Here is a 17662-nt window from a genome sequence, read left to right on the forward strand (position 1 = left end):
TCAGAATCACCATCATCATCGATGCATTTTAAGGGGCTGTTTGGAAAAGAGAGCTGCATTAGTTACTTTAGGTAAAGGTCCAAAAACTTTAGACAAAGCGGTTCAACATATGAAGAGTGCAGTTACGAACCAACAATTGATTATGGGAACAAAGAAAGATGTTAGAAATGTGTCATTTAAAGACAAAGACGACATACCCAACACAGAAGATGTCAACATTAGACTAGTTAATAAAGTCCTTCCCAAAACAACTTCATTACTAGAATCCAGAATTTCGACCTTTGAAAACGACATCAAAAAGACAAAAAGATTATTGAGAGAAATATTGGAAAGAATGAGGAGAGAGAGAGAGAGAGAGAGAGTCAAGACCCAGATTTAAGTCAACACAAAGATCTCCCATTAAATACAATAGGTCAAGATCTAACAGTTCAGAAAGAGGGAGTGAATGCTTCAAGTGTGGGGAGATAGGTATTTTGCAAGAAACTGTTCAATGCAAAATAATACATTTTTCAGATCAACATCGCCATCACAAAACAGATCACCCTCACATTCACCAACAAAGTCCCAGGGAGATTTAAACTGTCTGGAGCTGAGGAAATAGGCAATTCGTCAGCACATAGTAATACCCCCAGTCCACAACCACATACTAAATATAAACATAAAACACCATCTGAGTACAAAAATCTTTATGTACCAATTCAAACTCAAAATGTGATGATAGATGCTGTAGTTAACACTGCAGCACAAGTTTCTGTTATCAGTGAAAATCTTTACAAGAGGTTACACCCTAATCCCAAGATCAAAGGTCATGTGCTTCTCAAGGGTATAAGTGGAACTAACATAGATTCTAAGATTTGTCAGGATGTTCCCTTTTTATTAGGAAATTTCAAAACCATGTGGAATTTTGCTATAGCAAATATAGATGATTCTGTCATATTGGGCCTTGATTTTTTAGAACATAACAAGGTAGCTATCAGTTTACTTTATCTGGTATCACATGCGTTCAGATTGCACAGAATATGTGAAGTGTGTAACAGAAACAAAAAACCTAATGTCAAAGCTAAGTCACAATTGGGACAATATCATGTTGGTGTTCCATTAGAAAGAATACATATGGACATTTAGGACCTTTAACTGAAACAAAGAATGGAAATAAATGAAAATAAATACATTTTGATGATTATAGATCAGTTCACAAAATGGATTGAATGCTTTCCTTTACCTAATCAAAAGGCAGAGCTTATTGCTAAGAGCTTTGTAGATAATATTATTTGTAGATTATGATGCCAATTAGAGTTACATACTGACCAGGGAAAAAATATGGACGGTACTATTATGCGTCATATATGTGAACTTCTACAAATTCCTAAAACAAGAACAACACCATATCATCCTGCATCCAATGGACAGGTAGAAAGATACAATAGAACACTTCAGAAGCTTTAATGTGTTACATTAAAAATAAACAGGATACATGGGATGAGTATTTACAACAATTAGCGGGCGCATTAAGGGCTTCCAAGAATAGACAAACAGGGCTTACACCTAATGAAATGATGATAGGTAGGGATGTTATTCAGCCATTAGATATCTTCTTAGATACTGTATATCATGAGGAAGAGAGGGATTTAAACACTTAAGTGAAGGATCTTAAATCAAACTTAGAATCTATCCACAGGGAAGCTAGAGAAAATCTTAGAACTTCTAAATGTAGACAAAAGAGAGACTATGATTAAAAATCAGTTCAAAAGACCTATGAGATGGGGGATATTGTCTACAAGACAAATCCTGCTACAATTGTAGGTACAAGTCCAAAGTTAAAATCTCCATGGAAAGGTCCCTATTTAATACTAGAAATAAAATGTCCAGTATTGTACACAATTCAAGATCGAAAGAAAGAAGAAGTGATACATCACGACAGATTTAAATTGTGTCAGGATAGAAATAACCCTTTGTGGCTGTCAAGATTAAAGGGACATGGTCATGATTTTGGTCAAAAAATATTTTTCCGATTTTAATATTTACGATGCTTCAGAAAGGCATTTTTAATAGGCAACCGAAATTTGAGTGTCATTTGTTGAGTTATAAGAGAGTTACAGAGCTTGAAATTCTTCGTTATGTAAACAAAGCGTTTGTTTACATTTTGAACGTTGAAGTAAAAATTTCAGTTTTAAATCTAAAACGAATGTATTAAACATTAGGAACTGTTTATCTATGCTTAAAATAAATAAAACAATAGACAAATAAGCTGGAAAAAGATTTTTTACGAGTATATTGAACTTTTGTAAACAAAAACAGGGCACGAGCCTTGTTTACATGACAAAGAATTGTGAGCCCAGTAACTTGCTTATAACTCTACGAGTGACTCTCAAATTTTATTTGATCATTAGAAATGCATTTCTAGAGCATTGTTAATAGTAAAAACATGAAGAAAGAATTTGACTTAAATCGTGACCATGCCCCTTTAAGAAATCAGATTCTTAAAGATCAATACAGTACAGATACATGTTATTCAGAATTTGACGACTTAAATCTTCATACACTATTCAGATTACCAGAAAATGGTGAATTATCTGTAGCTCCACAGTCAATGGCGTCGGATAGTCTGTTGTCATTGTCTAGTTTAGATCTCAGAGTTCCATTTAGTCCATCAACTGGTAACAGAAATTCAGGAACGTTAATTAAAAGGGTTAGAAGAAAGCGAGAATATTTGAAAGATTGTGATTTAGATACCTGAATAATACTGGTGTTTTAAATAAATAATGAAAAATATTACTCATTTTTAGGACAGACTATAATTAATGACTTGATTATCACTTGTGTATATATATAATTGTGTATTGGTTTTATGACTTAATATTCCCATTTCTCTTGGGTTTTCTAATTACAATAGTTTGTTTATGTATTAATAAACATATATTTAAATAAAATGTGTATCATGAAGTTTTATTACCAGTATTTTCTATATGGTATATTTTATAATATTATGTAGTTCATGATGGAGGATGAATTCGTACCCAACTATGAATTTGGATCAGACATCGAGACACCAAGTCCGCCTAAAATCCAAGAAGCCACCAAAAGTAAAAAAGGCAAACCATGTCCTGTGTGCTTGGCAAAATATACTCATGTTAAGCGGCATATTATCAGAGATCATTTACCTTGGTATGCTTCACCATCGACATGTTGTTCACTTTGTTAACTTTGGACAACCACATTTTTTGGATTTACACAATCAAAAAAATCACAACAACAATTACACTTCTCAACATTTGGATATTTTTTGGGTTGATTTCATGTTTGGTCTTTTGTTACGCATAATTCAGATTCTAAAATTGGAAAACTTTGAAAACTTGTACAAATTTATCAACAACAATGAACGCTTTGAACGTGCCAGGGATCAGTGTTTAGTGATGAAGATTCAGTAGTTGGAGAAAAATTTCTTTATCATAATTCTCTAGTGAAAAAATACCACTGGTTCCATATCCTGTTACAAATGCAGCTGGTCTATTGCATTGGAAAATTTTAATTATCTTAATCAATTTGTCAAATAGTGCTGAATTACATACAAAAGTGTTCCAAAAATATGTTGTGTGGATATTAAGTTCTTCATTTGTATACTGGAGTGAAAAGCGAGCAACTGAATTAGGAATCAAAAACTTTGTGTTTGAGTTTGACAAAAATGTTTTTGATATCTTTTGGAAAGGCGTTAGGGGAATGAAGTGGGAGAGTTTAATAGATATCATTGAATTTTGTAAATCAAAATTTCTAAACCCAGATTTCATTATAATCCATCTTGGTTCCTATAATATAAAATTTTCATGCTCAAAAAGGCCATTTTCAAAAGTTCAGAGGGATTTAAATGTTGCTATGAATTTAAGAATTTTCTCGGAGTCATATTTTATTTTCAGAAATACTTTCTAGGCTTGTTTGGTGGAAATTAAAATGGACAGAAGGGGAGAATGAAAGAACGATTATCAATTCAGAAGTTAAAAAATTCTTAGATAGGGAACATTTCATACATCATCCAAAAGTTATTGCAAGAAAATCACATTTTTTTCAGAGATGACGGTGTTCATCTGTCTGAATGATTATTTGATAGAGGATTTTAAGCTTAGGATAAAACACTTCATTTTATAGTTCTGTATATACATTTTGTTTTTATACCTCACATTGCAATGGCACACTTATAAACTGCTGTCGATACAGTCGGAATGTCCGATTGTTCACAGCTAAATGTAATTTGTGTCATTTGACAAGCTGGATTGTTTTAGTATGTTTTTATAACTTTTATATACCAGTTCTTTTAAATAAAATGGGGAAGAATGTAGTGATAACCGATAAGCATATTTACATCGGGTCTGGGGCTCAATAACAGTCAGCTGATCAGGTGCGCGAAATCGACAGTTGTATAGATACCCACATTACAGACGGACGTTCTCGCCGATCCTGTGATTGACACAACTCAGTCTGGTGAATTATTCACTAACTGGGCACTCTGCATGTTAGAAATATATACCTTCACAACACAATCACCAGATTTAGTTGTTTAGGCCTAAAAAAAAAAGGTTGTGTGTTTAGGGTAACCCGACCTAATCTACAAAAATGCCCCGATCCTACCATTTTTAAATGACTATTTTTATCCAATTGTGATTTTTATATTATTTCTATTAAAAACCCATTCTTCAATTAGACACCAACAAACATTCTTAGGATTCATGCAGGAAAAAATATGATAAAATAAAAAAGATTTCCTACCTACCTAACCTAATTTTTTCATAAGTGTTACCCTAAACACACAATTTTTATAATAGACCTTAGCCATGTCATTTGATTTACCTACTTGCTATATTCAGGTCAGGTCAATCACTCGATTTAGCTACGAAGCTTGATGTACCTACATAGCTTTATTTACCTACCTGAAGTAGGTTTATTACTAGGAAAATCAAGCTACATAGCTTAATCTAGTGATGTTATTTACCGTATATACCTGAAGTACGTTAATTCTGCTACCTTTTTTGGTTTTTTTTATGTAAAACACAAAAAGTCCCAAGGAACTGTCAACCTACATTTGTACCTACATTTGTACTGAGTAGTTTTCGAAAATGAACCAAAAGCAAAAAGTTAGGTGGTTCACTACACCTTGAAATAGTTTTTCAAATCAGCAGAAAATTACTTGATGATGGTAAATAGCATGATAAATGATATGTATATACATTATTTATTAAGTAAGGCAAAAGTGTGTTTTCAAAAATTAAATTCTGGAGGAAATTTCGAAAATCTTTTGACATAATCTATTTTACTCATGCATTGGCCCATATATTTTGGATATGACTTCATAAAGCTGATTTTATTGTCATAGTTGCATAGATGAGCGATGTAAATATTTCTACTGTGACAACACTATATTTGTATATTTTAATACAAAACTTAATTTACTGTACGTTTGAATATTGTTTTTTCTGAGGGAGAAGAACAAATTTCAAGAAGCTTAGTGGTATTAAAGCCTTCTTTCCTGATGTACCGTTGATCGGAATGAGTGGGACCTTAACAACTGAACAGAAGAGGACAATACCAAAACAGCTTGAAAAGTACAGGAAAGTGTCTGGCAGTGATGTTACTTCGGAATACGAAACGATTGTCCTTGAACTGTGTAACAAATTCTACGAACAAAAGAATGACTTCCCCGTCACCTTGCTGTTTATACCTGTTCACTACATGAGTGAAGGATTAATGTATCAACAGAGCCTCTTCCAAACTAGAAACATCAACGAAACAATCTACAGTGCAATATGTTCAGGGCAGGATGAATATGTAATTAACACAACAATTGAAGAACTGAAATAGAAAGATCCAAGAATCCGCTACGTGCTGACCACCTCAATTTCTGCAATGGGATATGATCCTAGAAATATGTCCCAAGTTTTTCATACATGCCCTCCAAGAAATGCCTCACAATATTTGCAAGAAATTGGAAGAGCTGGCCGCCAAGGACAATCATCCATAGCAGCTCTATACTTTGGAAATCGGTACATTGCTACCAATCTCCCGGGCATTAAAGAGGATATCATCACTTACTGTAAAACGGAGGACTCCTGTTTAAGAAATTGCTTGCTTTCTGTGTTTGGATTTGAAAAAGATACTTCCATAACCGATTGCAAATGCTGCTCGTATTGCAGAAGCCAGTGCTTTTGCGAGTAATGTGTAGTTTGATTTGATGAACAAGCTCTTATGTCTGGGCAGCTCTTGTGATCTGAGGAAATCTTTAAAAAAGTGATTTTTATGTACTTTACATTTTATTTTTTTCAAATACTGACAAGAAAATAGATGATAATTTTTAAAATTACAAACTTTTTGAGCACTTACAGCTTACAATGAGTACATATGCAAAAATGTTTCCATACATGAATTTATAGATTACAGAAGTTACTATAAAAACATTCAATAATGTGTGATATCACAATAATAGACACACACGTTAATCAATTGTTGGTTGCAATATTGCAAACATAAAATAGGTAATGTGAATTCTAAATCATCTGCCTTTCAATGTTAAAGCTAAATATAAATATTTACATTCTACTGTGTTTTTCCATTAAATTCTGTGATCTTCAAATGCCTCTAAATGCAACAAGTAGTCAAAGGTCAAATTGACGAGTTTTTGTTATGACGTCACAAACGTTAAACGCTGTAAACTGCAACGTCACAAGCGAAAATCAAAGTTCACGCTTGTGGCTGTTACTGTGGCTCTTCCATTAATATTAACTTACCCTTAGGATAAGATAGGAATTTTAAGGTAAGAATCGCATTTGCAGACAAGGCAAGAAGTTAAAAAAATGTAAATATAAGCATTAAATCATGATTTTTTGAAGTATACACTCTCATAACTGCAGCGGTGTGTGCATACAAATTTTCATAACGCGCTAACGCGCGTTACTCAATTTGTATGCACACACCGCTGCAGTTATGAGAGTGTATACTTCAAAAAATCATGATTCAATGCTATAGTTATGAACAGCAAATTTTAATAGTTCACCAAAACATGGACTTGGTTGGTCACATCATCAAACCATCTGAGTAGCCATACAGGCTTCACAGGAATTGACCAACCAAATTCATATTCTGATGAATTTTTCAACATTGCTGTTTATTTCTGAAATAAGCATATTGCTCGTAGTCAAGCGTTCTTCTAAATAGTCACAGATCTATGATTATTATTTATATAGGTGGTAACTTGTCTAAATTTTCATAGTCCTCTTTTTCAACTGCAACAATAAATCCTCTAGTTAAGCGGCTGATAATTTGATGAATTCTGCAATTAAATGTTGGAAAGTCTTCCAATTTTAACGGCACATGTCCGATATCTTGGAAACCATCACACACCCTACCATGGGTAAATGGGAATGGCCTGAGCTTTCGAAGCTTTTTGAATAACCGTATTTCATCGGCCTCTGGGACTGTTTTGGAATGTCTTCCACTTTTGGGGTTCAGCAGAATGCTTGAGTCAAAATTTGAACATATTTAATTTCATCGATAGCATCAGCTGACCTTGTAACTCTGGATATTGACTGCTCTGTTTTATTTGCCCCGATTGACTTGATGAGATGTTTTTTGGCTGCAAACACTATGTTCTTGGACTAAGTCACTTTCAACATTCTTTCCAATTCCGCTTTTAGTATTTGTAAGCGATCCCTCTAACACTCTTATTCTTTGAAGGGGAGATGGCATACGATCACATTTCAAAATGTAATCAATGTTTTCTACCAAGTATTTGCTCAATGCCGAGTGTGAGAAGAAAAATGGTAGGGAATACTGACAGTTAAGAATGCCCCTGTTTAAGTCGCCTTCTTTTGCAGTGTCATTCATTTGCAATAAATGCAGGTACCAGTGACAAAGCTGAAGAGAATAATTAAATATTCTCTGTTATACAAGGAACTAGAGCAATGTTGTTATTTACATTTAACAACTGATATCTTTGCTGAGTTTGAAGATCCTTTGGTTCACTCTGTTCAGTGTGAGCTTTGCAGTATCCGTAATAATCCATAAACTTGGTTATATGATCAAGAAGTTGCTCCTTTAATCTGTTTTCCCATCAGTTATTGTCATGTCAGATCATTTTCTGGGTTGCTTTCCATATTGTCCATTTCAAAATATTCGAGAAATTGCTCTTTCATCATTGCCTCGCCAGTAACCAATAATAGATCATGATGTGGTCTAAATTGTCCTTTCACCTTACCATTAACGTTTGACCTATGTAGTAGCATTTTAAAGTAATTGAGAGTTCCTGGAGAATTCTTATTTTTGTAGAACCTCTTGTAGCATTTCTAAAATAGAAATGAAATGAATATGTACGTGTGTTAAAAAATACAATTATCTGATCTCAAATTTAAATTGGTTTAATTTTAATGATTATAAAATTTGTGTTGATAAATAACACACATATATATATATATATATATATATATATATATATATATATATATATATATATATATATATATATATATATATATATATATATTGAATATACAGGTACTTTATTTATCCAATTAATGTCTATAAATAAACTATAGATGCTCATATACAGTCAATACTTTTATTCATAGCAATAATCAACTTACTTCTAAAAAGTCCTGCTTGCTGTGCCAAAGTTCACAAACTATTGGGTATAGATCTTCAAACGTTTTCTCTGGTGTAACAGATAGTGTACGCAGGTTTTTGGCTTCCTGAAGTCTGCATCGTGTCAATTGGTCACCACCTATGACACACTTGTATTTCCTCAGAAGCTCAACATCACCTATTGAATAATCATGTATTTGCTTAGATTTAAAATCTCCCAACACCTGTCTTCATCTTATATTTCTAAGAAAATAGTATTTGAATTGTAGTTTACAGTACAATGATGCTTTACTGAAAATAACACACTAATCAACAAAACAACAATAAGTGGTATAACAATAGTCCTGACAATAAATCACATAATTAATTAATAGTTAATGATTATCTGATGTTGAATTTATGTCAAAATGGCGACAGCCAGATTTCACATTTTTCCTTAAAGTTTCTTAGTTGGAGAAAAAGCATGAAACCAACAATTATAATTTGGTCTGGCAAAGTTTATCAAGATAAGCAAGGCATGCTTAGTCTGAAGAAATATCCTGGATATTACGAATATTGCGTTAAATAAGCCAATATGGCATTTAAAAATGGCGGACGGCTAGATTTCATCACTTTCTATTTAATTTTTTTAACAAGGAAAAAAACATTAAAAAAACAAGTATAGTCCAGTTCAACAAAGTTTTAATTCAAAACTAGGATAAACTGAGTTTGAAAATATAAGCTGAATTTTCGAAAATAGCATAATTTAGGTCAAAATGACGTTTCAAAATGGCCAACAGCCAGATTTCATAACTCTCTTTTAAAGCCGTTTAGAGGGGTAAAATGTGTAAGTATTACATTATACAAACATGCACATGACAAATTAGACTTGAACGCTTTGACGATTTAAAAGAAAAAACCAGTTCCACTTTTTACTAACAAAATGTTAATTTTCTCTGCTTTGTCTTATTAAGGCGTATTTTGTATTTAAACATTCTTTGTTTATGCTTTTCAATATCCCGACTTATTCCTAAACCTTTCTTTTCTAAATTACATTTTATGGACCAATTTCTTCAATCCGCCTTTAAAATAGCTTATATGATAACAATCGGATACGTGGGAACAGTGTACGACATTGAGAACTATTCTAGTGTATGTTTGTCTCTTCCTTTTGTGCCTTTATAGCAAATAAATCAAACTAATATATCATCATATGTACTGGAAAAGCTCGTGATTCAAAATGAGCCAGAAATCAACACAGCTTTATATATAGGAATAAGTATGCGCAATATGTTTTGCGCAACCCTAAGAATTTTACTTTTAAACATTTTTAGGGACAATTTATACTTTGTATAAGGAATCAAGCTGCCTATGTCTTCGCTAAGGATAAAACAACCTTTTGCAAAATTGTCAATATGTGTTTAATACAAAATCAAACAAAAACTGTATGGGATTGTACCATGTAATGATGTAAGATAACTAGCAAAGTGCTATATCCAAAGAAAATAAAACTTCTTGTCTCTTAATTTCTTAAATGTTGCAAGTACTAGTAAATCAAATATTAATTCATCTTCATTACAGAGTATATCTTTTGATTTACTAGTGCATGCATGTCAATTTACATATACACTAGAGTTTGACCCGTGCGTGCACGGGTTACATTGCATATCGGACATTTATGAAATAGGTACATCGACTTACAATGCCTCCCTTATACCCGTAATGTAGCAGAAAATTGTAGAATCGCTCCAGAACGATTTTGGAGAAAGTTAATGAATTTGCCTTGAAAATAACAGTTTAATTCATCACAACAAACCTTTTTGAGACTGCAAATACCTTTCAACTCAAAATTTTAATCCATAGACGGGAAGATTTTAACACCTTTTAACCAACCTACATGTATTTTCTTTGTAAATCTTGGTCCGTAGGACATTATTCATTTTCATGATAAAACATATTCTATCTTCACTCTCCTACCAAATATGACTTAACTTTTCTGCATGTAATCAAATATTTTTTGTCATCACGAAGACAAAAGTAAGTACTTGGTCATGTTAGTTGAAATTTATATTTGTTATTTTATACTTTCTTTCATAAGAAATCATTAATATATATGAACAGGATATATAGCAAAATTCCAATAAAAATTTACCCGTATTTGTATATCATTTCTGAGTTTATTCATTGTGAAAACATAAACTAAAGCTCCCGTTAGCGTGAAAGTATTGTGCAAGCGCAATATTGTAAAATCCAAAAAATCCAGGTGATTTCCGGGATTTTTAAAGGCATTTTCGTTGATTATTAATTAGCTTAAATGAGAAAAAATAAAATCAAATTGGTAATCTTCAAGTACAGTGTACCAATGATGTTTAAAATATATAAAACAAAAGACAGTTTTCTTTCGATTTCTCGGCATTAAAGACCAAAAATTCGAGTCTATTATTTTAATATAGTAGCATAGATGTATGTCAATAAAAAGTTAATAATCACTACAAGTACAAGTACAATCCCTATATAACAAACATGTAATCAGCATGCAATGACTGTTGAATATTAATGGTTCAATTGATTTTGTTATATAAACTCAATAGACCCCTTCACAATAAGTGATTTTCTGTTCTCTTGCAGGGCAAATTGATATACTTCATACTTTGCCGAAATTTTAGTAGGTAGATAATTAAATGACGTAAATTCAACAAGTGACGCAACGTCATATTTCACCAAATTATGTCATTTTGCCCTGCAAAAGAGCAGTACCGCAGTTACTGTGAAGGGTTTAATAAAGGTACTGGACATTTTCAGCCTTACATATGAGCCACTAAAATTAAGCTCAAATATAACCAGATACCTGTGAGCCAATGCTCACTAGTGATACCCCCGCACTGATGTGAATAAGCAAAATACCGGTAAGCAAAGTCGACATTTAACAGAAAGCTGGCATCCGATTGGTACAGAAATATATCCCACGATATGGCATGCCTTAACAAACACTGTGTAAAAATTTCAAGCATCTGCGATAAATAGCTGCTAAGAAATCTTTGACGAAAATTTGTTTGAAAATTTTGGCTAAAAATAAACAAAGTCGTCATTTAACAGGAAGTTGACGTCTGATTGGTACAAAAATATATCCCACGATATGGCATGCCTTAATAAACACTGTGTAAAAATTTCAAGCATCTGCGATTAATAGTTGCTGAGAATTCTTTGACAAAAAATTGATTGAAAATTTTTGCTAAAAATAAACAAAGTACTCATTTAACAGGAAGTTGACGTCTGATTGGTACAAAAATATCTCCCACAATATGGCATGCCTATACACATATTGTGTAAAAATTTCAAGCATCTGCAATAAATAGTTGTTGAGAAATCTTTGATGAAAATTTGTTTGAAAATTTTGGTTAAAAAATAAGCAAAGTACTCATTTAACAGGAAGTTGACGTCCAATTGGTACAAAAATATATCCCACGATATGGCATGCCTTAACAAACACTGTAAAAATTTCAAGCATCTGCGATAAATAGTTGCTGAGATAAATGCAACAGAAATTTTTGTTACGGACGGACAGACAAACAGACAGGCAGGCAGACGGACAGACACACAAGGATAAAACAGTATACCCCCTCTCCTTCGGAGCGGGGGTATAAAAATTTCCTCTGTACTAGGGCAAATTAAGGTGGTTATGGGACACTTCCATATTGTGACGTATTGCCTATTCAAATGAACAATAAAATCAGTTATAATTTTACATATTTTTTCCTTCCTAAATCAGTTACCTAACATTGCACAGCACTGGGTTTGAGTGTAATCTATGGATCTGTAAGTCATGAGCTCGAATCCCGCTGGGGCGTTTGTAATTTTCATCTTTCCCAAAAAATTTATAATGTAATTTTTGGTCAAACTTTGTAAAATTTTGAAATTCTAAATCAGTGAAAGTATTTAGATTCTAATGCACTTTTATCCACATTTATATTGACTGGTGTCCTATACCAACTTAATGAAAATTTCTAATTCATACCAACATATTTCAGCTTTTAAAAAAGTTAAAAATTTTATTCATTAAAATATATTCCTGAAAACATCAAACAAACAAAATATTAACAAGTATATAAATTCTTGAATTACTTTTTTTGCATTTCATGGATAATACTGTAACGTGCCCGAGGATCAAGTAAAACACGGTTTAAAAGTTATAGAAATTTAATTGTGATTAAACAGCAATATAATTTTAAATATGAACTGGTATATCTCTTGGAACTCTTGGTTGGTAAATGATTAAAGCAGCAAATAAATATAACACGGGTGTATTTTAAAATAAAGGGGGTGGGGGATGTCGACTGGCACCCAACGTACGTATATAGATTTAGTAATTAATTTTCCGTAAATGTTTGGTGTCTGTATAACTGTTTCCCAAACTTACATTTTGTTCAGTTCTGCTGGTTACTGCTTACTCTCTGTAGCCTACCGCTCGTTCTCTCTCTCTCTGTTAGATCTGCCTGCTATATATACTCTTCCTTGTCACCAATGTAAATAGTGACGTAGTACCCAAAACTACGTCACTGACTTTGGTGACTTTTACCAAACTCCCATAACCGGAAGTTCAGAGTTACCAATGTTTATGCGGTGCATGGAAAACTATTTTACGAGAAATTACGTTTGGTATGGGATGCCATCGAGACAGCATGGGGAAATATACGAATAACTAAGTTATGGTTAGCAGGTATGATTTGTTTACCAAGTCGAAATAAGCGCTATTTAATGACATTTCTTATTCACCACATCACCAATCTGTAGCAATCGCCAACACGTGCACCAACAATGTCGCCAATTCAAATCACCAACAATCACCAACACGTTGTTGTAATTGATGTACCGTTTAATTAATGAATACATGTATTCAACTACAAATCATCTGCAACACAGCATTCAAAATTGCGCTTAGTATTTCAGTAACACAAGGGGAGTAAGGAAAAAAAGAACGATAACTCTAAACCCATGTATTACAATACTGTGAATTATCCCTTCATAATCAACAACGTGCTGTGGTCCCTTGTAACAACGAACTGAAGCAAAGGGAGAAGTCTTTGATGTTAGAGAGAATGATTGGGACCTTAGTGTCTGTAACATCACGCTCTGATCACTATTTTCATTTTCATTGGAAAGCATTTGCTCCAGAATGGTTAAAGTTTCTTTTTCTTGTGCTTTCTTTTCTGCTGTCCCTAATCATATTTGCATTATAGGGGTGATCAGTGTACCTGTTACATTCTCTATCAAAAGACGTTGTGTTACATGTAGTATCCATGGTATCAGGAAGTACTTGTAACTTCAACTGTTTCCTGGAGCTTCACCTCAATGTGTCAGCGGGCGAAATATTCACAGATTTTGGGGTGAGGGGGAAAGCATTCCCCCTTTTTTTACAAACACTTGCCCCAGACAAGAAGGACAGCGCTGAGGCCTTTAGTTGCTCAGTAAATTAAAAAAATTAACTATTTTGCTATGACAGTTTCTGCACACTTCAGGCTCATCATCGCCATGATCGGTCTTTTTAAATAAATCATCTGCGATATTGATTCCCTTCCCAAGAATTTTATCAACTTATTCTCAAAGTTTTCTATCGTTAACTTCTTGCCTCTAAGCTTAAAGGTTTTCACGTTAGCAGCCAAACAAACAAAACAATCGATTTTGGCAACCTTCACCGGCATGGTCGCCATGTTTGTTTGGGTTTGTACGACAGTCGTGTGACGATAGAATATCACGTGTTTCAGATCTGCTTTTTTCGGCGTTGGCAGCTTAAAGGTTTTCACGTTAGCAGCCAAACAAACAAAACAAAAAATCGATCTTTGCAACCTTCACCTGCGTGGTCGCCATGTTTGTTTAGGTTTGTACGACAGTCATGTGACGATAGAATATCACGTGTTTCAGAACTACTTTTTTCGGCGTTGACAGAGGTGTAAGCGAAACTTGTGTAGCACGCCCTCTGGTGAGAGAAAGGTCATGATGGCGACTGCGACAATGTCAAACATGTGGTTTTAGTTCGCTAGAGTTTCGTCTCTAAATACATATTCGTGGATATTATTGCAAAGATTTTAAAGGTAAATATATTAACATGAACTAATAATATGTTTATGCATTGAAAGTTTATTGTAATCGCGGTGAGATGACATTATGTAATTTATTCCTTTTTTGTACTCGGCACCGGAAGTTAGCTGTGACGAAGCAATCAGCTGTTTTTAAGTCGTTTTGAATGCTTGTTAAACTTGTTGAAATTTCCATTTTAATGAATTAAAGTATTAAATCTATTACACTTTTTAGTTTATTCTTTATACACAGAGTCCATTTCTAGTGGATTTTTTATTTGCTTCCTATGAAATAAATCAAAATCGTTTATGTAAACAAACCTCATACAGTGTTATATAGTAAACGTTATGGCCGAACAAGTAAATATCATTGAAGAATTATTCGCCGATAGCGGTAGTGAAGGGGAAGAAAACTTTGAGGGTTTCAATTTAGAAGATTTTACAAATGTAGCTAAAACAAATTATGATGTTTTGGACGAGCAACTATGGAATGAAGGTGATAGACATCCTTATCCATTGAACTATAAAAAATTGCCAGGTTTACAATGTGAAGTTAGAGATACCGACTCTCCTATAGAGATTTTTGAACTGTTTTTAAAAGACACTATTTCTTGTGAAATATTTTCATAATCAAATAAATATGCAAAGCAGTTTATTAAAAGCATGCCACTTAAAGAAAAGTCCCGTTTCCACAAATGGAAAGACACATCGACTTTGGAGATCAAAAAGGTTTTAGCATTAATAATAGCAATGGGACTTGTTTCTCATATAGATGTGCCCGAGTAATGGACAATTAACCCAGTTACTGCTACCCCCTTCTTCCCCAGCGTAATGTCAAGAGATAGATTTCTACTAATTCTAGCATTCTTTCACCTAAAGGATAATAGGTATTATGTGCCTCGTGGTCCCTTCTATGAAAGAATGCTGTCCAGATTCAGAACAGTGTATAAACCTCATCAAGCATTGGCAATTGATGAGAGCATGGCGAGAGAATTTAATATTCAGGGTTTACAGTCCCGATAAGCCTATAAAGTATGGCTTAAAAGCCTACATGCTTTGTGATGCTGAAAATGCATTTTGTCTAAAATTTAAACTTTACACTGGCAGGTCGATAATTCAACCCTCAAAAAATGGTGCAACATATGATCTTGAAAGGATCTTCTTCGAAACTATTTCGAAACAGGACACATATTTTTCTGTGATAATTATTATAGTTCTCCACATTTGTTCATGGACTTATGGGTCTGAGGTACAGGTGCCACAGGTACAGTGCGCCCTTACAGAAAAGGTGTTCCTGAAAAACTTAAAAAGATATCTCTGAGCAACAGAGGAGACACAGCAAGTGCACATTATGGTCCCCTAAGTTGTCTGAAATATCAGGATGCAAAAACTGTATATTTCCTCAGTACAACCGAGTCTTCACACACTATTGAAACAGGCCTTCATGATTTCCATCGGAATCTAGCAAAAATAAGACCCTCCATGGTCCATATTTATGACCAGAAAATGGATGCTGTAGATAGACACAACCAAATGGTTGAAAATAACAAAGTGCCCTTTAAAACTTTAAAGTGGTGGAAGAAACTTATCCTCCATATCATCAATCTGTCAATCGTCAATTCGTATATCATATACAAAGAATGCTGCAAAGCTGCAACACCAATGCTACAGCGCAATTTTCGGAGGAAGCTGGTTGAACAGCTGATCCAGACTTCTGGTGAGAACAGCACGTGTTGGCCGGCCAGCTCCTAGGATCCTTGAGAGGTTAACTGGTAGACACTTCCTGGATAGACTGGAGGAGGGAGGGAAGCCTCTGCACAAAGTATTGTGTGTGGACCAGCAGAGCGAGAAATGCTTCCACCAATGAGGTCTGGAGAGAAGCGCCCCAGCAGATGTAGTCACTTGACAAGTTATAAATGTAAACAATGCAATGTTCCTCTGTGTATCACACCATGTTTTGAAATCTATCATACAAAGCAAGAGCATATTTTAGCTTACAAACGAATGAAGTTAACTTCATGGAAGATAATGATTTAAATGTTGAACAATATGAGGTGCAATTTTGATGATGCTGAAATTTGCCAAGCTAATGACAGAAGAAATGTAGTTATCTATTCTCTAGGTAATTTTGTGTGTGCAAAAACCAAACTTCATTAAAAAAAATTGCATTAATTGTTACTCTGTGCAAAATGGATTTCATATGCATTGATTATTCAGAAAAAAAAACCTTTACTTCATATCTTCCTTTTAGTTTCAACTAACCAAAATAAAAGGTTTAATTTACATGTAACATTATTAAAACATATGCATCATTTTGGAGGAAAACAAAGGATTAAATTGTACAACTTAAAGTCAAAAGTAAATTGTTCTTAAATTGTGTCCGTTTGAATATTAAATTTGATAAAATTATGTCAAAACTAACATACCTAGTACATGTAAACTATGTACCAGTATCTGTATTTTAAAAGTTGACTCTAGTTTTTGTAAATTTGTTCAAATTGACTTATTCACATGATGATATTGAAGATAAGTTTCTTCCTCTTGAGCTGATGTATGGTTGTGTTGAGGATAAAGTCGATCTTAAAAATTGGAATTGATAGAGAAATACTGATGAAATATAGAATACAGACTTATTTTCATTTCATCAGGTACAATGTGTTTCAGTTTGCAATATAAATGAGTGAAACAATGCTAACAATCCATTGTGTAATTATTATTTGACAATTCATAATCTGAAATTTATTTAATAGCTGTAAGCTATGAGAAAAATCTGTAGTACTGTACTTGCTGAGTTTATCCACTGAACTAGTTATTTTGTTTAGATACATTTATACGTATTAATGTGGATAACGACTTAGGTCTTCTTCACTCAATTATTTGGGTGTTATCAAAATAAACTTAATTCCTAAAACTGTCACACATTTCCCTAATTACTATCCCAATAAATTCTGATAAATATACATGTACTTCAGAAGAAGAGAGAAATGCAA

At 33.5% G+C, this 17662-nt stretch overlaps 1 pseudogene; it reads left to right on the top strand.

Moving 5' to 3' along the window:
* The first annotated feature begins 2995 nt into the window (after positions 1 to 2995).
* LOC128181122 (uncharacterized) lies at positions 2996 to 4140 on the top strand (annotated as a pseudogene).
* Positions 4141 to 17662: the final 13522 nt, after the last annotated feature.

Source organism: Crassostrea angulata, chromosome 1, assembly GCF_025612915.1.
Source record: "Crassostrea angulata isolate pt1a10 chromosome 1, ASM2561291v2, whole genome shotgun sequence".
Taxonomy (NCBI): Eukaryota; Metazoa; Mollusca; class Bivalvia; order Ostreida; family Ostreidae; genus Magallana; species Magallana angulata.